This window comes from Lissotriton helveticus, chromosome 8, assembly GCF_964261635.1.
Source record: "Lissotriton helveticus chromosome 8, aLisHel1.1, whole genome shotgun sequence".
In the NCBI taxonomy this organism is placed as follows: Eukaryota; Metazoa; Chordata; class Amphibia; order Caudata; family Salamandridae; genus Lissotriton; species Lissotriton helveticus.
This window is the reverse complement of record NC_136069.1, coordinates 142,636,127-142,658,250: the sequence shown is the minus strand read 5'-3', so window position 1 is coordinate 142,658,250 and position 22,124 is coordinate 142,636,127. Positions and strand designations below refer to the sequence as shown.

Here is a 22,124-nt window from a genome sequence, read left to right as displayed (position 1 = left end):
CACCACCCTCGAGGTGTTGGTAAAAAATGTATGTTTTGCGGCTGTAATCTAGTTGCAGAATATTCCTATATACCACTGCAACTTGATATTAGGAAGGCTCTCTTATATATTTTAAAAACTTTTTTTGCTGTCGCAAACAGCTCAAATCGGCCCATTTGTAACATCAAAAAAGGTTTTCTACAAATGACCATAGGTTCTTTGTTGTGTGTTTCATTCATTGAAGAAGATGAGGACTTTCTCAGGGCCTTTCAATGACTTGTAAAGTGTTCATATAAACTTTCCCCGACTAAATCCTTATATTATATATAGTTAGAAACTGACATGTAGTAACAGAATAGTGTCACTACTGTAAGACATACACATGTGAAAGGAGCTAAGACACCTTGGGCACAATAAGGAGTCATTTATTTTCTTTGTGGTTTCCATCACAACACTTAAGCAGGAATTACCCAGCTCTTTGCTGTTACGCTACTGGAGATGAAGTGAATCTGGTGAACCACCCCCTAGATGGGAATATACTAGTACAAGCCACAAGGGAGCTTTAAGATGAACAGTGCTTTTGACCCAACTAATTTCATTAGCATTTTAATTGTGGGGTTGAGCAGAACTGAACTTATTATGGTGCCAGTTCAACGTTTATGGTTATAGCCTTGATGCATGTATTATTTAAAGCTACAGCAAAGGTTGTTGACATGCCTTAATGACTGTGAAATGCATACATTAAAGCCAATAGGTATTTAAGGGTAGATTGTTATTATACTGTATAGATAAGTTTTTTTGTCGAACGGCCTCTCACAGATTACTGTAGTAGGCAGGGGTGTTGGTGTGGCTTAAATTGTCTGACAAGCATTGGGGATAGATAGGCACAATGGTGATCCTTGTCAGGGTCTTTTAGGGGTATTGTATATTCGGTAAACTATAATTTGGTATATATTAGTTATTTTACTTCAGTATGCTTCATGGCTGCCTTGTGGCAAAGATTATCCTCAATTCAGTAATCCTTTGTTGGTTATGGTCACAAGCCAATGGTAAAGGCTATAAGCCTCATTGGCTCTCAGGAAAAAGGTATGTTCGATGTCATACATTTGACCTATTTATTGTGAGAAGTTACCACAAAGGCTGTAGGCCTGGCTTATTTAGTGTGAAAAGAAGTTTGTGAAGCAAATAGGTTTTTAAGGTTGGATTGTTATTTTACTGTGTTAAAATCTGCAGAGAAGTATTTTGTTACATGGAATCTCAAGACTACTATAGTGGACAAGGGCATTGGTGTTAGAAACTTCCACAGACAAACCCTGGGTCGTTATTGGTCTTGGGTTACTTGTGTCCTGGCTGAAAGAAACCTAGTTTGCCAGTTCAGCCTGGACTGTTCCTACTGGAGCAGGGTCAACACTGATTTCCATATAGCTATGTCTAATCTGAGGTGGCATGGAGGGCAAAATGTATTATTATTTATTTATTTATTTAAGAGACTTGTAGAGCGCGCAGTTACCCAACAGGGTCACCCGGCGCTAGATGCAGACAGTAGCTAGTGGCACAGCAACACTGCCAGGCGGCAGACTCAGTCAGGGCAGTTAAAGAGCATGGTTTTAAAGTTCTTACGAAAGGTAGGCAGTGAGTCACAGTTGCTAAGAGCTACTGGAAGAGAATTCCAGAATTTTGGTCCTAAAATGGAGAAAGAGCGCCCCCTAATAAAAACTTTGCGAAATCTAGGCGTGGTAAACAGTGCGAGATTGGCTGATCTCAGTGATCGGGAAGGGACATACGGGGACACCAGATCTTGGATATAGGAAGGGGCGAGACCATGTCTAGCTCAAAACATGTAGCATAAGGGTTAAAGTTGATCCGTTTGTCAACTTTCATCCAGTGCAATTTATGGAGCCGGGGAGAGACGGAAGCATGTCTCGGCAACCTGAAAAAAAGGCGGGCGTCGCGTTCTGGATAATCAGCGCCCAGATTTCCATAGTCCAGTCTGGACGTTACTAAGGCCTGCATCTCTGTTCTCTGGGAGCTTAGAGGAATCAGCCAAAGGATTTTCTTGAGTTATTGAAAAAGCAGGAGGCGATGAGCTTGGAGACCTGCGGTTTCAGGGAGAGATTCTTATCACTGGTGAAACAGAGAGTCTTAACCTTATCAACCAGTGGGGGTAGAGGCCCCAATAAGGCGGGCCAGTGGTTAATTCCCCAGAGTTCGGGAATATTACCCAGGATTAGGACTTCAGTTTTTTTGCCATTGACTTTAGGACATTTCAGTTCATCCAGAGCGTGACGTTGAGCAGGGCTTGCCTGATGGCGGAGGGATCTTTATTTTGAGCATCAGATAGTGAGAAAATAATCTGAGAGGCATCCGCGTATGAGAATACGGTGAGACCAGACTCTTCAATCATTTCCATCAAAGGGCGAAATGTTAAAAAGCAGAAGGCTCAGTATAGATCAAAAGAAAGATGGGTTGCTACAACAACCAATTTCCGGTAGTTAAACGTATTGCATGCATCCTCCCATCACCTTTTGTACGTTTAATGTAATGCTCAGAGGTGGGTCCCTTGCTCACTCTGGCACTCAAACTATGCAACACCGCCTCAATCAGGACAAACCCTGTGTTGGGTTGTTTGTGTTCCGGTTCAGAGAGGCCCTGGCCTAGCCGTTCGGGGTGCACTGTTCCTACTGGAGCAGGGTCAAGACTGATTTGCTTATAACTGCGGCTAATATGAGGTGGTATGATGGGTAGAAGAACAATGAGCTAGAATGCTACCTCAAGTGATTGCCAATGGTTAGACTTACTGCAAGCATCCTCCCATCACCTTTTGGGTGTTTAAAACCCTCAGGTTAGAACATTTTCATAGTTATAATGAATATTAACCCTTCTTCTGAATGGTTGTGTTTTGTTTTGTCAGCTATCATTTTATGTATGTGTAATGTTATCACTCTGTGATTGGTTGGGAAAAGATTTGTTCACTACAATGGGCATGAGTTGGTTATGGTGACAAGCCAGGGATAAAGTCTGTAAGCCTCATTGGCTCACTGGGGCAAATTATTTCCGATGCCTTAAGTTTGAACTGTTATGAAAAGTTACGACAAAGGCAGCAGACCTAACTTTTCCACAACAAATTTGATTGCTGACAGACACAAGAGCCTTGGCAAACCCAGAGTAGCACATTGTATGGATATCATGGCAACGGTAAGGATGTCAACTTTTACAATATACAGTTATTGCAAGTTGGAAAATGCAAATATCTGAATTAGGCTGAAACAAACATTTGAAACAAGAAACAGCAGTGCCACGATGTCAGTATTTAAGTTGCTATATAAAAACTCCGATCAAGATAGTTGAATACAGGCATAGATAGTTATTATCAGTGTTGGTACCCAACATTTGATCTTCATGGCAAATCTTCATTGTGCAATGTAGGGGGATAGGTTCAAGATAAAGACCGTGATAATCCACCCACCATTTCTATATCTTCGGGTATTTCTGGAGGCATCCCTGAGCTTTAAAACTTGGTATTTCTAATGCCATGGAAAAGTCAAGGCCCCGTTTCGAGGCAGGCCTGACTTTTTAATTATGAAAAGTATATGTGAAAGCCAATAGGCCTTAAAGGTTGCTTGTTATTACACCTAGTGTAAGCCTTCTGAGAGATATTTTGTACATGGAATCTCATTAATTACCCTAGTAGGTAGGGGGTTTGGTGTTTATTTCACCCATTGAAAAAATCTGGTGATAGAAGATCTGCAATGCTATAACCTTTGCTAAACTCTCTTACTAGGTCCTGCAATGTTTAGTTGTCTGCCAGGCTCTTGCAATAAAAACAAGTAAAAAAATACATCCATATACTTACAACGAGAAATCTGTTTGAATGTCTTTATCACTTTGCTTCCTCTCATTGCAGCATAGAGCAAAGAGTCAGCCTACATCAGTCACTAGATCTAGGAGTGACAATTATGCCTGACCACTTGTGTACCTCCACCTAAAAATGAGTGTACTTTAATGCCAAGGCTGGTGGACCAATAGTTCTTTAGTTTCCCGTTTTGTCTTTTTATAGGCACTCCGACCATGTCATTCCTTCTCCTTTTTTACTTATTAATATTTTTGTTGTATACTGCAGCTTCCCAGACAGTGCTGCTGAGCCCTAGTTTTCTGCTCATTTCATCTGCAATGTGCTGCATCCAGCGTGACTACTGCTTCTAAACAAGACAGCTATCTTGTTAAGGTACAGTTCATACCGTAGTACTGGTTAGCGTTCTAACACTACCAACACGTTGCATCTAAACATGGCGGCCACGGTAGAACATTACAAACAACAATACACCAGGTGCAATAACATTACATTACGTCCGCCCGCTGCTATGTTTAATTATTTGTTTCCTGCAAGCATGCAAGTTTAGGCAGCACCATGTTTTTATATCTACTTTTGTTCTTTTAATTTATCTTTCATATGCTTGTTGAACTTGTGTGTGTTTTATTTTGGATGGGTAAGTGGCTGAATACAAAAATTAATCAATGGATTGATCAATGAATGCATGAGTGAAAGGATGAATGTCAGAGTGCATTTATGATGAAGGTATTAGTGCCAAAACACACCAGTGACTGAAAAGACACTTTCAGTTATAAGCAAAAACTATGAAAATTGACAATGATTTTTTTTATTGTAAACCATTCATGGATGCTCTTTTGTTCAGTTCTGCAAAACTGAGATGCCTGAACCAAAATTTTGTAAAATGGACTTGTGTTAAAACACTACCAACAATAAAATGACAATGATTGTTCTCAAAAGACAGAAACGTTCTGTTTTTGAAGATCTTCAAAGTCATTCTTTTATTTCAGGGTTCTCATTATGAGCGATAGGTTCTTTAATCGCTCTAGACAATCAGAAAGGTAAACTTCATGTGAAACCATCAAGAAAGTATGCTTTTGAGCTCACACCAAAGGTTTGATACTCAACAGTGTCAAAAGCACAATGTATTTTTGCTAATGAAAGGGCATGTTTTTCAGCTTCAAAATACAGTTCAACAGTGTTTTCGACTCCTCCTCGTTTATATGCTGATAGCCATCACAGCCCAATCATCACTGAGATTTCAGATGTTGTGAGCCCTATTCATTTGGGGCCCAATGTAGGTAAATTAGATTTACCGATTCATAAATACCGAATTTTACCAATTCGATATTCATGAAACGGTAAATCTAATGTAGGTAATATTTAGGTAAAAAATACCGAATCGGTAGGATTCGGTATTTACCGATTCTGTAATTACAGAATCGGTATTTGTCATTGATTCCTATGGGCCTTGAAGCCCATAGGATTCAATGGTAAATACTGATTCGGTAATTACAGAATCGGTAAAATTACCGAATTGCCAAGGGGGACAGGGTGTCACTTTGACACCCTGTTGCACCCCTGTTTGTGGCTTGTGTGCCATGTGACACACATACATTCCCTTAGGGCATGTATGTGTGCCACATGGCACGGGTGTACATGCACAGCTGTGCATGTACACAGGTATTCGTTATTTACCATGCAATAGTATTACATGGTAAATAAGTAATCGGTAAGGGCCTGTGGCACTGTTTTCAGTGCCACCTACATATTGATTTACCGATTTGGTAAATTTACAGAATCGGTATTTTACCGAATCGGTAACTTTACCGATTCGGTAAATATACCGAATCTGTACATTTTAAGGCCCCTACATCTCCATTTGCAAATACCGGTCTGTAACGGCCGAAATCGGCCGTTACCGACCGGTATTTGCCGACCTACATCTGGCCCTTGGAGCCTCCAGCAACCGTCTCCAGCTCCGGGTAGATTATAAACTCTAGATCAACAATATGTTGTAGGTATGAAAAAATGTCTGATATCAACATTTATCAGGGACAAGCCAACATGTTAAAAAAAGTTTCCTTACAATGCAATAATACTTTCCCCGATTTTATGACACCATATATCCTTGGGGCCGAACCTCACGACGTCATGGCACAAGGCTGGCCCATGAGTCAAAGCTAATGATGAGGCATTTTATTCTGTGCCACATTGTTCTTAACCCAACACAGAGGAAAACCCTATTGCCACTCAGGGTGTATCACACTCACTGCATATCCAAACACAGTTTATAAACATAGAAATAAACAGGGAAAAGCCAAATACAAATACCTCTCTGAATGAATGTTTTGATACAAGAGAGAGGTATTCACCGGCTGTTCAGTAGTACTACATTCTCTGGGGAAAGTACATACAAACACATGAGAAAATGGCTCCACCAAATGTCCATGTTCAATACCGTATAACTAAACTCATTCAATTAAGACGGCATAAGTCTTTAAGAGAAAACTCTAACTCTTTCAGGTTAATTTTAAACATAAAATTCAATGTTCTATCCAACACATGCCTTCCGCACTAACAAGAAATATTAACCCCTAAATGATGTGTACTAGGCTTTTTTTTTAAAATGTTTTATTGGGTTTCATAAAACAGCAAAGAATACACGTACAGGTCATTCCAGCTATAATGTCAGGTATTGCAGCATCAAAGAGGTTTGTACAATGGAATATATGACGTTATAACGCAAACAATAACAACGCATGCTTTTACAACTTGTTTTTTTCATCGCAACTACCATTACATTGCATGATTTTGCAACGCATGCCATTACAAGGCATTTTTAAAAACTACCATTACAACGCATACCATTACAAAGCATACCATTACAACGCATAACACTTTTAGGGCAACAATAGGGTAAGTGTTGAATAGTGTAGGGGTAAAAATTACTAGTCCCACTCCAGTGAGTTCAACAGTAGGGTAAGTGTTGAATAGTGTAGGGGTAAAAATTACTATACCCATCTACCCCAAAACCCATACCCAACCTAAAATTAAAAAATCTCTATTACTTACCTTATAATGCGTTGTAATGGCACGCGTTGTAATGGTATGCATTGTAATGGCATGTGTTGTAAAGACATGCGTTGTAATGGCATGCTTTGTAATGGCATGCGATGAAACGGCAGTTGCGTTGTAACAGCTGTGTTGTAAAAGCAGTGCAATGTAATGACGGCTTTGTAATGGATGTTTCCCGTACAATGGTGAGTGCATCTTATTAAATGAACCAAGACGACACGCTAAACAATAGTCACTATCCACAATACAAACCTATTTGGTCCCCATGTACATATCAGTGCGGATTCCAACTAGGAATCTTACCCCTCCTCCTCGGAGCTATTATCAGTGCTCAAGAATCCATCCTCATTGAGTTTCTCAAGCAATAGAGCCCAGATCATTATTTCCTCCGCCGCCCCTTCAACGGTGTGTGACAAGCACATGTGGTGCTCCTTCACCACCCCTCATTCCATTAGGTCTCTCAGCCACTGAGCAACCAGTGGCACCCTAGTGCCCAGCCACCCAATGGCCATGCAACGTTTGGCAAGGAGAAGAGCTAGCTGAGCAAGTTTGTAGAGGATTTTACATCCCCTAAGTCTTCTCACCACACCCAACAAGAAAACATTCCTAGTAATCACAAACCACAAAAAAGTTTGGCTCTTATTGCATTCCCAAGCCAGATGCAGAAAGGTAGTGTTTACCTTTCCACAGCATACACATTTAGCCCCCATGGAGGGATCCATTCTATTTAACTTATAAGGTCTTACAAAGGTGCAGTGTAGAACATGAACATGGATCCTTTTAAACGTATTATTACAAGATACCATGAACAACAGATCTGATGCATGACATGCTGCATCTACTATGCTCCTATAAAGAACTCACAATAGCACAAAAGAAATTTCTGAAACAACTTATCAATCAACGAGGGATTCACACCAGGAGGCAAGATCTGCTGGCATGTTTTGCACCTGTTGATCCACAATTGAACTGCAGAACAGTAGAATATCTGAGACTCTGCTGCAGCAAAATGCCAGAAATACAGACAATAGGAACCTAGCCAGCAAAAAATATATACAAATGTGCAAGGGGTCTGAGGACACTTCGCACATATAATTCAAGTTGATAAAACTGACAAGCTATTTATGCTACTATATCTGCACAAAATTAGCAAACTTTTTCAGCACTGTTTTTAGATACAAGAGTTTTATATATGTACGTGATAGTTTTTAATTGAATATATTTTTTTGTATTGCAACAGTTTTATTTAACTATGCAAATAAACTACTTGACTTGAGATCTGAAGCACAAGCCCAATCAGAGTGTGTAACTGGTTCCGCTAGTTTACTTTCCCAGGCTCTATGCGCTGCATAAGGTTGCTTCAACCGTTTTCCCCAAGAGCTCTATAAAACAGTGTGATCAGGTTCCTTCCCCAACAAACATCTCTGAATACTGTGCGCAACACTTTTCGGGTTGGCGTAAAGCAAAAAAGGACCTAGACCGATTCTGAAAGTGTCCTGAGTGTCTTGGAAAGTGATAACAGTCTTGCCCAGATAGAGATTACCCGCCACCTGACAACCCCCCAACCTCCATTGTTCCATTGACATGTTGATATCTATGGTTCAAAGGGCACAGGATACCATAATCGCAGATCCCTTTCGAAAGGGGTTCTATGGAGTACTTTCTTAACCAACTTCTCCCAAATCGCTGCCTTTGACTTGACTCAGTATGAAACTGGGTATCCCGATCTACTCCCACGCATCAATAATTGTAGTAAGGTGTCCTCTCCAATCATGTTTCAAAGCAGCCACCTTGCAGCATGCAGCAAATGCACTGTATTATAGTAAAATGTTATGTTATTTTCAGGGGGGTACCACAGAAAAAAGGAAAGTCCAACATGAAATGGCGGTCAGAAAGTGCCATCATAATCCCGACAGTGGAAACACAGTCTGTTGGGCATTATGAGGCCCTTACGACTGGCCAGGGGGCTCCATGAGCCGGTCAGAAAGAATTTGGATTTCCTGGCTGGTGTGCACTCCGACCGCCGTCATTGAAACACTTGGAAATTATGGAATCCATGCTGAAGAACATGGAGATTAGGATCGCAGACTACAGTATGCCTTAGCACAAAGGTTGTGCATGCATACTCAAACAGAACTGTCACATAAACATACAACTATCTAGTAACTAATGTAAGTCTCCTCCATGCAAGGTTCTTTTAGAGAAGCTCATGTACAGGGGCATATTATATATTGATGTGCAGATATCTGAACCACTAAACAAGCATGTTTTGACATTGGATAGATGGTGTGTACAAAGTGGAATAGCTACACTGTTATGACAAGTTCACACAAACAGCTACCACTAAGGTACTGAAGACAAACCACCTCTAATTGTCAAGCACATTTTTCTAATTTGAATATGCGGGATGCAGTCTTAAGAATGTGCCCTACATCTGGGACATGCCCACCTCTTCCTCTTTTATGATTTCTACCAAGTGAGTCTATGTAGCCTGGTAAGTTTAGGGGATTTGCAAAGCCCCTAAAAGAAAAAGACTACGGCCAATGCTTAGACTACTTATGAAGCTTAAACATTATGTGCACTGAACAACATCTACGTATAGTTTCCAAACAAATATTAACTCGAAATTCATCTCTCCTTTTATAGTAGAATATTCCAAAGCAAAATGTTTCATTTAGAAACAACAGTACCTACCAGTTTTATTGGAACAGGTGTACACCGAGAGGTTTCTAAGTAACAAAGTCTGCAACTTTTCTTACCTATCAATGAAGAGTATGAGGGGCACAGATAAAACAGGAAGGCACTTTCAGCAGCAGTGATTTCCAGTGTTCAGTTTTCTTTCCCTCCCCTGCTCGTGTTTTCTCTTCTTCCAGAAGCATTAATCCTTAGTCTCTGACTGTTTCTTGATCCCTAGAAGTGGATACAAGACACGTTGAGCATTAAATCATCAAAGATGAGGCTTTTTCAATATTTTCTGTAAGAGTAAAGCTAATAGGGACCTCACTTTCAGGTCGTCAAGGAACCGGAAGCCAAATACAAAAGTAGTCGTTGATAGAAACATGTTAACAAAAAAAAAATACTTTTGGTTTTGGTCTTCCTACATGTAGAGTTACAGTGGGGCGTTCATACATAGTCAGTGCTTGTGATAGGGTGAAGGAGTTCCAGACCTGGAGAACAGTCATAAAAGGTGACAAAGTTGTAAGGTTTGTTTGTTCCTCAGGTATTTATGTCCGTTGTGTTAATTTTTCATATTAACTAGCAAGGATGATGTGTTAAGCATTTTTTGAAGAGTCTAGAGCACTCAGAAAACGAACAGATATTTACATTTGACCTGACTCAGGGAAGTGCCCCTTTACGTTCTGAACGCCATACTGAATTTAGTTTCTTGTGTTAGTTAAACCCACACTAATTTGGTAATATCATACTTCAAGTCCACCTGTAGGTAGTACCTATACCGTTTTTCTTCTCAAATAACCGCTTTTCCACAAATAAAAGAACAACATTAATATTAAGTTGAGATATTGGGTAAAAAACAAATAAATATAACCTGTAGTCGATAGTATCAAAGACTACTATTCTTCAGTGCATAAAGGATATACACGCATGCTCCCACAAGGCACTGCCAAATAAAGCCTAATTTAATCTGAGATTCTGCTGAACCCATTCTGCCTGTAATCAGCACATGTGTATTTTGAGAATATCCCCCCCCTTCAAAAAAAGAAAACCACCCAGTCTCGGTCCTTTTCCGGCAACGCTCCATGCATTTGGAATGCCCTTCCAACTGACCTTCGTTGCAACCCTTCCTACCCTTGCTTCAAAAAAGAACTCAAACTACATCTCCTCAATAAATATTGGGGACCATAATCCATATCTGCCATCTTCCACTGGCCACTTCTGTCCGACCTCAGATACATCTGCCTCCCTTCTTTTGAGCCTTACTTCGCCCTTCCTCCTCGTCAATTCCACCTCCCTGTTTACCACCTTCACTCCACCCTGCACCCCCCTTCCCTTGTCCTCCGTCTGCCCTCATTTCTGACCCTGCAGCTCTCGTCCTTACAAACCCAATTCTGACCACCAACCTCCCTATCCTCCTCTGCAATTTTCAATGTATGCCTGGTTAGTTTTGATTATCACATCTCCCACTTTTCGGTGTTCTTATTTCCCATATTTATCATTTTGAAATATGTATGGCGGAGACTTATATGTTGTTTATACTCATTTATGCTATGTATGACCTTCTTGTCTCAAAAATGTAAAGCGCTCTGATACCCCTGGGTCCAGCCAGCGCTATATAAAACCTCTAAAATAAATAAAATAAATAAAATATTGTTGACAACATTCAGGTGAAATTGCCCCAAAATGTTACATGCCACTGACCTTGCTATAATACGCTCAGGAAAGGGAGGAGGTTGTCTGATTTGTCAAAATATAAATCAACAATTTAATGAATCAAATATTCATTTTTAACATTTTAATTTCTATGTATTGATGAAGTATTCATTTAAGCCAATGGGCATTCTTCAACAGAATGTTCATTGTGGCACAAAACCCATGGCTTTACAATAAGTGTTACAAAATGTTGATTATATAATGTTGGTTTCTCTACATCGTATGTACAGCACTTTTAATAGGATTAACAATGTGCTACTACCTTAAAAATAAGGATCATGATTTATGAATCTGTCAATAGTAGGGATGACCAATTCGATGGCAGGAATTTTAAAACCGGTGTTTACCACTTGACCCTATGGTGTTCCTTCCTTCCTTTACTAACAAGGTTTTTCATATGTTGATACTTTGTATTGCCCTTAAAAATGCCCCAAAAACCTACCCAATTACAGATTTTATTTTTTTTGTAAACATATTTTATTGGTTGCATGTTAACAAAGTACACAATACAGTACAAGTCATTGGCATAATACTTTGAGTCAATGTCTAGAACTTTACACTACGTCACTTTATTTGTAATGCAGCAGTTCTTCAAGTCAATAGCGGCACTGTAATCTACTCATGGTCCTCATCCTTCCCTCTATGCAGAGCCAACCAACTACCAAAACTACTCCTATCCTCACCTAAGTCCCACCCCCCTCCCCCGCCACTGGTGTGTATCACATAAAGTGTCAAATATAAAGCACATCTCTAGGTCCAGCTGCAATCTAAGCATTCCCATGACTGCAGTGTACAGGGCCTCCTTAAACAACAACGCTCCCTATTTATTCTTCCTCTGTTTGTTGATCATTCAGCAATTGCACCAGCATCTCCCATGCCGTCGCCGTTTCTAGAGCTTTCTCATTGTTCGAGCGCCGTGCCTGTTGGAATCTAATAGCACTCTCACTACTGGCCCAATTACTGAACTCTGCCTTCCATCTCTTACCATTGGGACCCTCCTTCGACTTCCAGTGCATTGTTATTACCCTTTTCGCTAGTAGTAATCCCATATCCACAAATTTACTGGTCAACTTCGTTTTGGGCGTGTGGGGGAACCAAAGTAGCAAGCATGTGGCTATATCGAAATCTAACCGTCGGTCAGTGATTGCATTCAACAGGTCTCCCACTTCCGCCCAGTAATCCCCTAACTTTGGGCATTCCCACAACATGTGCTCCAGCTCCACCCCTCCTCTTGCACATCTAGGACATGCTGCATCCTCTACCTGAAAGTATTCCCTGATCTTACCCGGTGTTAAGTATGCCCTATGTAGTGTGAAAAAAGCACTAACTGGAACCGTGCATTCCTAGTTCCTTTCCAGGCCCTGCGAAGGATATGTCCCCATGTTGTTTCTCGTATGGGCTTCCCGATACCTGTATCCAATTTTTGTCGTAACGTGTCCAGTGGTTTTAGTCCCTCATTTAGCATTCTGGAGTAAAGGCAGGTAACCGCTTTGAAGGTCCCTGCCGCCATCACCACATACTGACATGCCATCGTTGTTTTGGGCTCTACCGATCCCTCCCTCCAGTGTTTCCTAATTACAGCCACTAGAGCAGCATGTAGCAAAAATCCTTCTCCAGGGAGGTCATATCTCTCCTGCAACACCTGATAGGGCACTAGTTCTCCTTCTTCGTACAAGTCACCCAGTACTTGAATCCCTGCTTGTTCCCACTCCAGCAGAGGCGTCCAGTCTCCACCATGGGGTAACGCTGTGATCATCTCCAACGGGATTTCAGGAGCAATGGGGTGCAGTACCCCAGCCTTACGCTGGCTGCGGTTCCAACATAGTCTCAGCGTTTTCTCCTCTAACGAGAGATCCCTAAGGTTAAGCCTTTGCTGCATGACTATAAATGACAGTATGTGTCTTTGGATTCCCCTGCCTCTCAAGTGCTCTGAGCCTCTAAACTCCATTGCAATTGCTTGCGTCAAAACCTGGAGTTGTGCTGCTAAATAATAGAGCTCGAAATCTGGAACTGCTAGCCCACCTTCAGCTTTTGGTCTCAGTAGTGTCGCTTGTGCCACCCTCCGTCTTCCAGTTCCCCAGAGGAACCTCGCTATCATGGACTTCAATAGTTTGAAAACCGAGGACGGGACCCACACGGGCAATGTCCTAAAGAAATATAACAACCAAGGTAGAGCCACCATTTTCAATAATGCTATACGTCCCATCACCGACAATGGAAGCGTCAACCAAAATGCTACCCTTCAAAGCTCTCACACATCTCCCTATGTTCCCTTCCAACATATCAACGGCTTCACGATAAATACGAACCCCTACCAATTACAGACATTATGGGCATCATGGAGGGCTTGCCAGTCCTCCTCCATCTGTCAGTGGCCACTGATATAGGCAAACACAGGAATGCACACATGTTTTGGTGGTCATGTGTTCCCCTGGATTAAACCCAACCCCATAAATCATACTCACTTTGTTTATACAGGTGCATCCACATTTGACTCCTTCTTTGTGTAGTGGAGGGGCACAGGGTTCTATCCTACATCTATAGTCTTAATAACTAGATCTAATTTCGGGCAGCACTATGTCCAGATGGCCTCGCTATAATTATCCTCTGCAGTGGAACCAAGCTATCAGGCATGGATGTCCCTTGAGGTTCTGAACCATAACCCTATGAAAAGTGAGTTTCAGTTGTTCACAACTTCTATTTCTTCTACCCCATTTAGTCCTGGCTATCTCCAATCTTGAAATCGTGATTTTCTTTTTACCAACTTTGTTTGCTGATAAATATTTTAAACAATATTATTCCTTTTGGTTGGCGAATCACTTTCCTTGATTTTATGTCTTTACACCTCAATGGTGGTACTGCAGTTCTTGCGGGATTACATGTTGCAGTACTTTCTCCACTGAACGTTATTCTGCAGAAAAGTATATTTAAAGCACAGTCGTCTGATTTAGTTTCATTTACACTAATTGTTCTTGCTCTTTCAGACTGAGTTCAAACTAAGCTGCACACGTCCTTACATCTACTCAAACAGCTTGTCTTGTTGATGGATAGATTTCTTCCCATTTTCTTAAGTTTGGTTGTAGTGGCAGCTTTAAATTTGTGGAACATTGTTGCTGTAGACATTAGTCTTCCTTATCTTCTGGCCATTCCTCTAGGCTTAAATAATAAAGGGCCTATTCGCAAAGGTAAATTTATACATGAGTAAATCTGCACGTCTGAATTTACTCATACTTTGGAGCAATTTTACTACTTTTGGCTATTTACTATTTATAGTAAAGTTACTAACAATTGTAGATTAACAGGTTTACCCACCCCTAATTTGTGTAGTGTTACTACCAGTGACTTTTATACGTAGGCAGAGGTCTCTGCCTCCGGAGCAAAGATCTCCATATGGTAAGGAAAACAGCTAATAAACTTACACATGTTAAACATATTTTGAATGCTAAATCCTATTATAAAATAAATATATAAAATGAATTTACATGTAGAACAACATTTATAAAAAGGATACAGCACTATTAACTTCATTTTGAAACAAATATTGAATTACTTTAATTGTTTTTAAATAAATGAAAATTATTATTTAAAGATTTACTTTAAAATATCCCATCTTACTTAAAATATTAATATCATGCATTAAAATTTCAAAATGTTATGTACACAATTAATTTTATTGCAAGATGAATTTAAACATTATAATTTAGGTTTCATATACACCTCTGCTTATAAAAGATAGGGGAGGAGTAGGCAGAGACCTCTTCACAGAGGTTTGTGAATAGCATTTTGTAGTACACGAGCAGTAATATTGTATGACTATTAAACTACTATAAAATGAAGTTTGAGAATGGGCCCGAATCGTCATGAAATTTGCCTTTTCCTGCAAAAATCATTCGGTGAGCATCACTGGGTGTCTGTGTTTGTATATATATATATATATATATATATATATATCCAAAGATTACCCCGACCACTTCCAGCAAGCACCTGGCGAGGAAGACGACTCAGGCCTCTGCAGCAGATTTTCAGGCAAGAAAAACTTTATTGTTCACTTTTCACGACAACGCGTTTCGGGCTATGCAGCCCTTGATCACATTCAGCTTAAACTGCGCAATTTTTTTCTTTTTATACATGTAGTGAAAGTGCACACCTGGGTTGCATTAAAAAAAACAGTCACATGGTCAAAAGACAGTGTAAAAAGACTTCAGAAGCAAGGTGTGTAGCGTACTTTTTCTTTACCCTACACTAATACATGCTTATATGCTATTCGTTTAGTTTGAAATGTTGATGTATTTTGCACACAACATTAATTTAACAAATACAGCATATTTAAACAACTACAATCGTTTAAATACAATTGGTAATTGCAAATGAATATATATATATGCAGTGAACAAGGATACTCCGATATCCGAAACGTGTCTGACGAGGCTTTGAAAAATAAAGACCTGCAATGCCAAGACAATTGGTGTCCGTATTCCCCTTTTTCTCTGAAGCATTGCATTGACCAGCTGGAAGTGCGAGTGCAAGAGACGCCCGGGAACCTTCTTGGATGGATATATATATATATATATATATATATATATATATATATATATATATATATATATATATATTCCGCACCGGCAAAGCGCGACACCCTTAAGGCGGGTGCTTTGAATGCGGCAGTGCCCCGCAATATAAATTCTCGCCCCCAAATTCCTCTCAGTTACATGCAAGGAACCTCCAGCACTCACGGGGGGTAGTTTAGCAGTCTGATTAATTTCGGCAGGTACAACAGACGCGTTTCGGAGCTAGTCCTTCCTCGGTGTTGTTTACGCATTGTATTCCGAGGCGCCTTTTTTTATACACATGATCGTTTCAAAGCATTAGAAACAAAGGAGGGGATGACAGCCAGCATATCGCAAGCGCCATCTTTAAATAGTGAATTTGTCACATTTCATCAATGTTATATACAATACACAGTACCATGGGTTTCACAAAAACGGGAAAATGCAATCAATTCGTTCCCTCAGATTGAATACAGTGACCCATTCTGCTTAACTAAAATCTCGCTGTGGATCGGCGTTTAGCAACCTCTATATAGAGGTTGCTAGCCCCTCCTCATATGTTCTAATGCCTGTTCGCACAATTTGTAACAGCACGCTCGAGGTCAGTTCATGGAGATTTTAATTCGGCCACATGTAACCAGATAACGTGTTTCGACCGTGCAACCGGTCTTTGTCAAACCTGAAGAAGCCTCAATTTTTTTAACCTTTTATACTAGTGCAAGTATTTTTAAAGTGACAATGCAACATTGTTAATAAAGTTTCACAATGAACAAATAAAGTGACAGTGCAACATTGTACCAACCAAATGTGACATTTGCAATTAAAGTTTCCAGACCCAATGGCCTATGTGTTGTGAAAATGAGTGTTAAGAATACCACATTAAAATTGTCACAATATCTAGCAGCAAACAAACAGCGTCCGTCCATTTTCGAACATTGAATTGCATTAAAGTATAATCATTTAAAATTCATTAAAAATATATGGGACTAGTTTGGATCACAATGTCTCAGGCAAGTGCCTGATTAATGCCTTATTTTTATTGCCAGACCCAAACTCCCGGGCCTATTAAACACTCTATGTACAATCACAAGGAAAAGTGCTTTGTGCAATGTCTCTCATACAGTAAAGTGACCTGTGCCTTGTGCAAATAACACATTAATATTCAAAATTTCATAATAACAAGAAGTCTCTTCCATTGAACAATTATGTGCAAATGCCATAAAAAATGAACAATGTTCATCTTTCCCATAGTTGTTCAATCAGTTATTACTCCCCACTATTTTGGGCAAATGCCCTCAGTCCTTCAATAAACAACAAGGTCGGTCACACAAAAATGAAAAACTAAAGTGCTGTGCATAAGAAACTATGTGCAACAATAACATGGAGTGATTTAAAATTCAAGATTCATAAACTTCAATCAATTGCTTAATACTGCGAGAGCTTCAGATTTTCTAGTCTTGAAGACACCATGTTCTAACTGGCTCATCAGGCAATCAGTCAACATCAATCTCTCTACAGATGGACATGTAGATCTTCCTCAGTATTATGTCAATAGGGGAACTTACTATTGAAACTTAGAATGTATCTTGATTTGAGCAGTCTCAGGCACCTTTCTCTGTTGCCCCATTTCAATCTTTGTGGCACTTGATCTAATACAAAGTATCTCAGATCATCCAACTTATTGTCATGAAACTGCTGGAAATGTCTGGCCTTGGGGTACGCCTGATCCCCGTTGTTAATCGCTCTAATACGTTGTATGATCCGCTGATGCACTGTTAAAATCGTACTGCCTATGTACAATTACTGCACCTTAGCGCATATACTACAAATTGGCTCCTGCATGTCAAAGGCTTCATGACCTGCCACTTCTTATCTGTAAACAGTAAGGGTACCTCTGTTGTGTTTTTCCATACCTGCACGCCTTACACTTGTGGCATCTCCTGAAGCTCTTACTTTCACTGACTGAAGTAACAAGAGCAACCTATATGTCCTGTGAACTGGGTATTACCATCAAGTAAAAAACAATGTTCACAAGGAACTCTTTTGACAAGAACAATATACGCTCTGCAAGACGATACAACTTGCTAGATTTAATTTTAAAAAACAAATAAAAACTAAAAAATAATAAAACATAGGGGATAAACGGAAATATTAGGATGGATCATTTAGACAATATTAAATAGGTATAGAAGCCCATAAGACAATGGATCTTAATCGTGAGCCGAAGTGAGTGTGATTTTATTTTCGCAATTAAGGCAGTAATACGTACCACAGAAAGTAAGAAAAATATTTCAATATGTACAATCTGAACGTGATTTTGTGAACCCCAGTGGAGTGACCATAACCTAACAGTGGTGCTAGAAAAATTGTAAGATAACATAAGTGAAGGCAGTGGTTATTGGAAGCATACCTTATCCACTAACACCACCATCCTATTTGGTGGAGCCATAATCTACAACCCCCCGGGCTGCACCTCGGAATTCAACACGCATCTCCTGGCACAAGTTATGCCAATTTGCCTTCAGAACAAAAACATATTACTCCTAGGGGATTTTAATATCCACTATGATGATAGTAATAACTCCCTTACTAAACAATTAACTGAAAACATGGAGATACTGCAGCTGTTTCAGAGAATTAAGCAACCAACCCACTGGGCCGGACATACCCTCGACCTGATTTTCTCCAATATTAACCCTATCTCCATCTCAGGGATAAGACCATTACCGTGGACAGACCACTTTTTGGTTGATTTTGATATTCACCTACCGGTTAAAAACACCAGGCCCTCTTATCAGACAGCAACCCACAAACGAAGTTATGCTAACTTCAAGGTTGAAACTTTCAAGAAACATTTTTTACATCCCCCTACCGGAGTAACAAGCGTGGATGAAGCAACAGAGAAACTTCAGGACCACATCGCAATGGCTCTTGAGCACTGCACTCGACAGTGTCGGAATCCCAAACCTAGGCGCACCATGTCCGAAAAGTGGTACGGCCAGGAACTGAAATCACGAAAAAAGAAATGCACCATGCTCGAACACAAATGGAGGTTAACAAGATCCCAAGAGACTAGGTCAATTTACAAAGAAGAACTGTCGCAATATACTAAAGCCATTAGGAAGGCAAAAAAGGACTACTTTTCTAATAGAATTTTAGAGAATAAAGACTCCTCTAAAGAGCTCTTTAAAATAGTCAAAGAGCTATGTAGCCCGCCCAGTTTATCATCTAATCTGATTCCCTCGCAAATCAGTTGCGACAAAATGAACGACTTCTTCTGTGAAAAGATAGACAAGATCTATTCTTCCTTCCCTAATCCCGAGACGGGCTCCCCGGTGGACCACGAGCCACCCACCTCTCATGCCCACTGCACCAGCTTCGGTCCATTCTCCGAAGAGGAAGTGGGCAAAGCAGTGCTCGAAATTAAATCCGGCTCTCCCTTGGACCCCTGCCCACACCATATTTTCCGACAACTCATTCCTTTAATTTGCCCTGCAGTCACCCAAGTGCTGAATCACTCACTAGAAGCAGCAGAATTTCCATCTAGCTGGAAGAACGCCACAGTCACCCCCCTTCTAAAAAAAGCAGGTCTTGATATCAACAACCCAGCCAACTATAGACCCATCTCCCAACTTCCCTACCTGTCGAAAGTCCTAGAGAAACTGGTCAACAGGCAACTGGTCAGTTTTCTCGAAATGAATAACCTCCTAGACATTACACAAACAGGTTTTAGGGCCAACAACAGCACAGAAACTACTCTCCTGGCCGTGCTTGACAACATCAGAATGCATGTGGACCAGGGGAAAACAGTTGCCCTAATCCTGTTGGACCTCTCGGCGGCATTCGACACGGTCCCGCACAATCTGCTCCTGGAAACCTTAGCATCTAGGGGCATCAGGGACAGAGCACTGGGATGGCTGCGGTCTTTCCTATCGGAAAGATCACAATCGGTGCACCTGGGCAAGTTCTCATCCCCTCGCCGGATCATCAAATACGGGGTCCCGCAAGGGGCCTCGCTAAGCCCTACCCTGTTCAACGTTTTCGTGTCTTCCCTTGCTGAAATTGGCAGAAAATGGGGTGTTGAAATCTGTTCCTACGCTGATGACACCCAACTCACTGTAATTTTGGACGAGAAGGATAACCCCAGGGACAGGCTTCTAAACTGTCTCTCTGATTTGGCTGATTGGATGCACAAGCACTACCTCAAGCTAAATGCAGACAAATCGGAGATACTGCTGTTCGGAGGCCACACTCAACTGTGGAACGACACCTGGTGGCCTGAAGCCCTGGGTATCCCTCCTGCCCCGGCACCAACAGCAAGGAACCTTGGAATAACTATTGACACCTCCCTCTCCATGAAAACTCATGTAGCCACTATATGCGGCAAAGGCTTTGCAACCCTGAAAATGCTCAAAAGAGTCTTTCCATGGATTCCAATAGAGTGCAGAAGGATCCTAGTTCAGTCTCTCCTGATGAGTAGGCTGGACTATGGAAACTCCTTGCCCGTAGGCATGGCGGAGTACCTATTCACCAAACTCCAGTTGGTGCAGAACGCAGCAGCCAAGGCCATCTGCATGAAAAGAAAATACGACTCGGCCTCAAACTGTCTGCGTGATCTACACTGGCTGCCAATGAAGCAAAGAGCGACTTTTAAAATGTTATGTATCACTCATAGAGCGCTGCACAAAACAGGACCTCTCATACTGAGAAACAGGATTCATTTCTATACTCCCACCAGAAACCTCCGCTCGCAACTCTCGGCGCAAGCTAGCATCCCTCGGGTCAAGAGAGCCAGGATGGGTGAACGAGCCTTTTCCCACGTCGCTGCAAGGAAGTGGAACGAACTGCCTGTAGCCCTCCGACTCACCTGGCATTTAGGAAACAACTAAAAACCTTCCTTTTTCCCTACTCCAACTAAACCACTCAACGCTGCTCACTGCACCCGCACTTCAGCAATCTCAGCGCCGTGATATCCCCTTGGGATGATTGTTAGCGCTCTACAAGAAACCTAAATAAAATAAATAAATAAAAATAGGGAGCCTTTAGAGTTTATGATATATTGGATTGTATTGGTGTTTTTTTTAGGTCTTCTCTTTATGAAGTCGACGACGTTTCGACCCTCTCGAGATACGGGGTCTCTTCAGGACAGGAGTGTTGGGGTCTGTTCAGAAGAGGTATGATAAGAACAGAGTGGTACAAAGGTGGAATTAATCATGGTCTTATGGGCATGGTGAGCAGGAGCTTACCATATTAGAAACGGAGTACACACAGATACAGGTATTCCAAGGCAGATGTCAATTCAATTGTAGTCTGTTGAATATGGGTACCTATTTAATGGAAAAATGGTGAGGATGGCACAAGGTGACTGTGCTGGGAGACTTGGTAAGCATAATTACGGCTTACCCGGTTAGAATCAATCTATGGCATGTACGCACAACGCCACGTCTTGGCCAGACGGCAAGGTAATTCCAATTGCTTGAATCGGGTGTAAGTGGGTGATACACCTGGTCCGCTAGTCAATTACAGAACCACACAACTATGTTCCCATGATTAGGGCAAGCCTATAGGGTAAAGGTGAAGATCAGTAACAACGTTCCCGCCATGAATGGGAGTAGGGAAAAAAACAACAATTCAGGTAAGAACTTACCCGACCTGGGCTGTGGTATACAGTAACTTAATCACTGTTGATACGGCTGTCAGGAGCTGGGAAATGTAAAGAGTAGAGACAGCGTAAGGATCAATTTCGTAAACCTAACAAGGAGTAAAGGAGCTCCATCTCTGGTCACTTTCATGCGATACGTGTACAAGCGGAATGTCGAGTCGTGTCCTGTGGTGAGGACGTATGGAGAGAGCAGCGCTATAATAACGTGGTAAGACGTCCAGTTGCCGGTTAGGGTATACGCAGTAGTGAAATCCAGTGTGTTAACAAGGCGACCATTTTTCCATGAGGGTTTAATTAAAAGAGAAGGAGAAAAAGGAATGTCTATAGTAGTGGGCCAATTGGAAGGGGTTTTCTGCACTGTGAGTATGTATTGACAGTCACACAAAGGCATTTGGATAATAGGGGTGATGAGCCGAAATATATGCAAATAAACGCATGCGCAGTGATATCATAACATGAATCACAGCGGCCATTATTAAGCAGGGTATTAATTGGAAGTGTACATGCAGGGATAGCTATATACGTTTCAGCAGTTGGTAAAAGTGTCCCGGTGACTAAAAACTATTTAAGGCAAAAAGTAATAAAGAAACGTGAATCTTCGCAATCATTATTACAGATGGTACAGTGTCAAAATGGTATA

General features: G+C 41.0%; 1 protein-coding gene across 20 annotated transcripts in view; it reads right to left on the bottom strand.

Annotated features, from left to right (window-relative positions):
- The window catches only part of ZBTB20 (zinc finger and BTB domain containing 20), a 2,277,743-nt gene that overhangs the window by 690,567 nt on the left and 1,565,052 nt on the right, over positions 1 to 22,124 (bottom strand). For all 20 annotated transcript variants that reach the window (XM_078656729.1, XM_078656731.1, XM_078656734.1 and 17 more), the window contains one exon: positions 9,646 to 9,796. The gene's annotated coding sequence lies outside the window, so the exon portion shown is untranslated. The remainder of the gene's footprint in view (positions 1 to 9,645; positions 9,797 to 22,124) is intronic.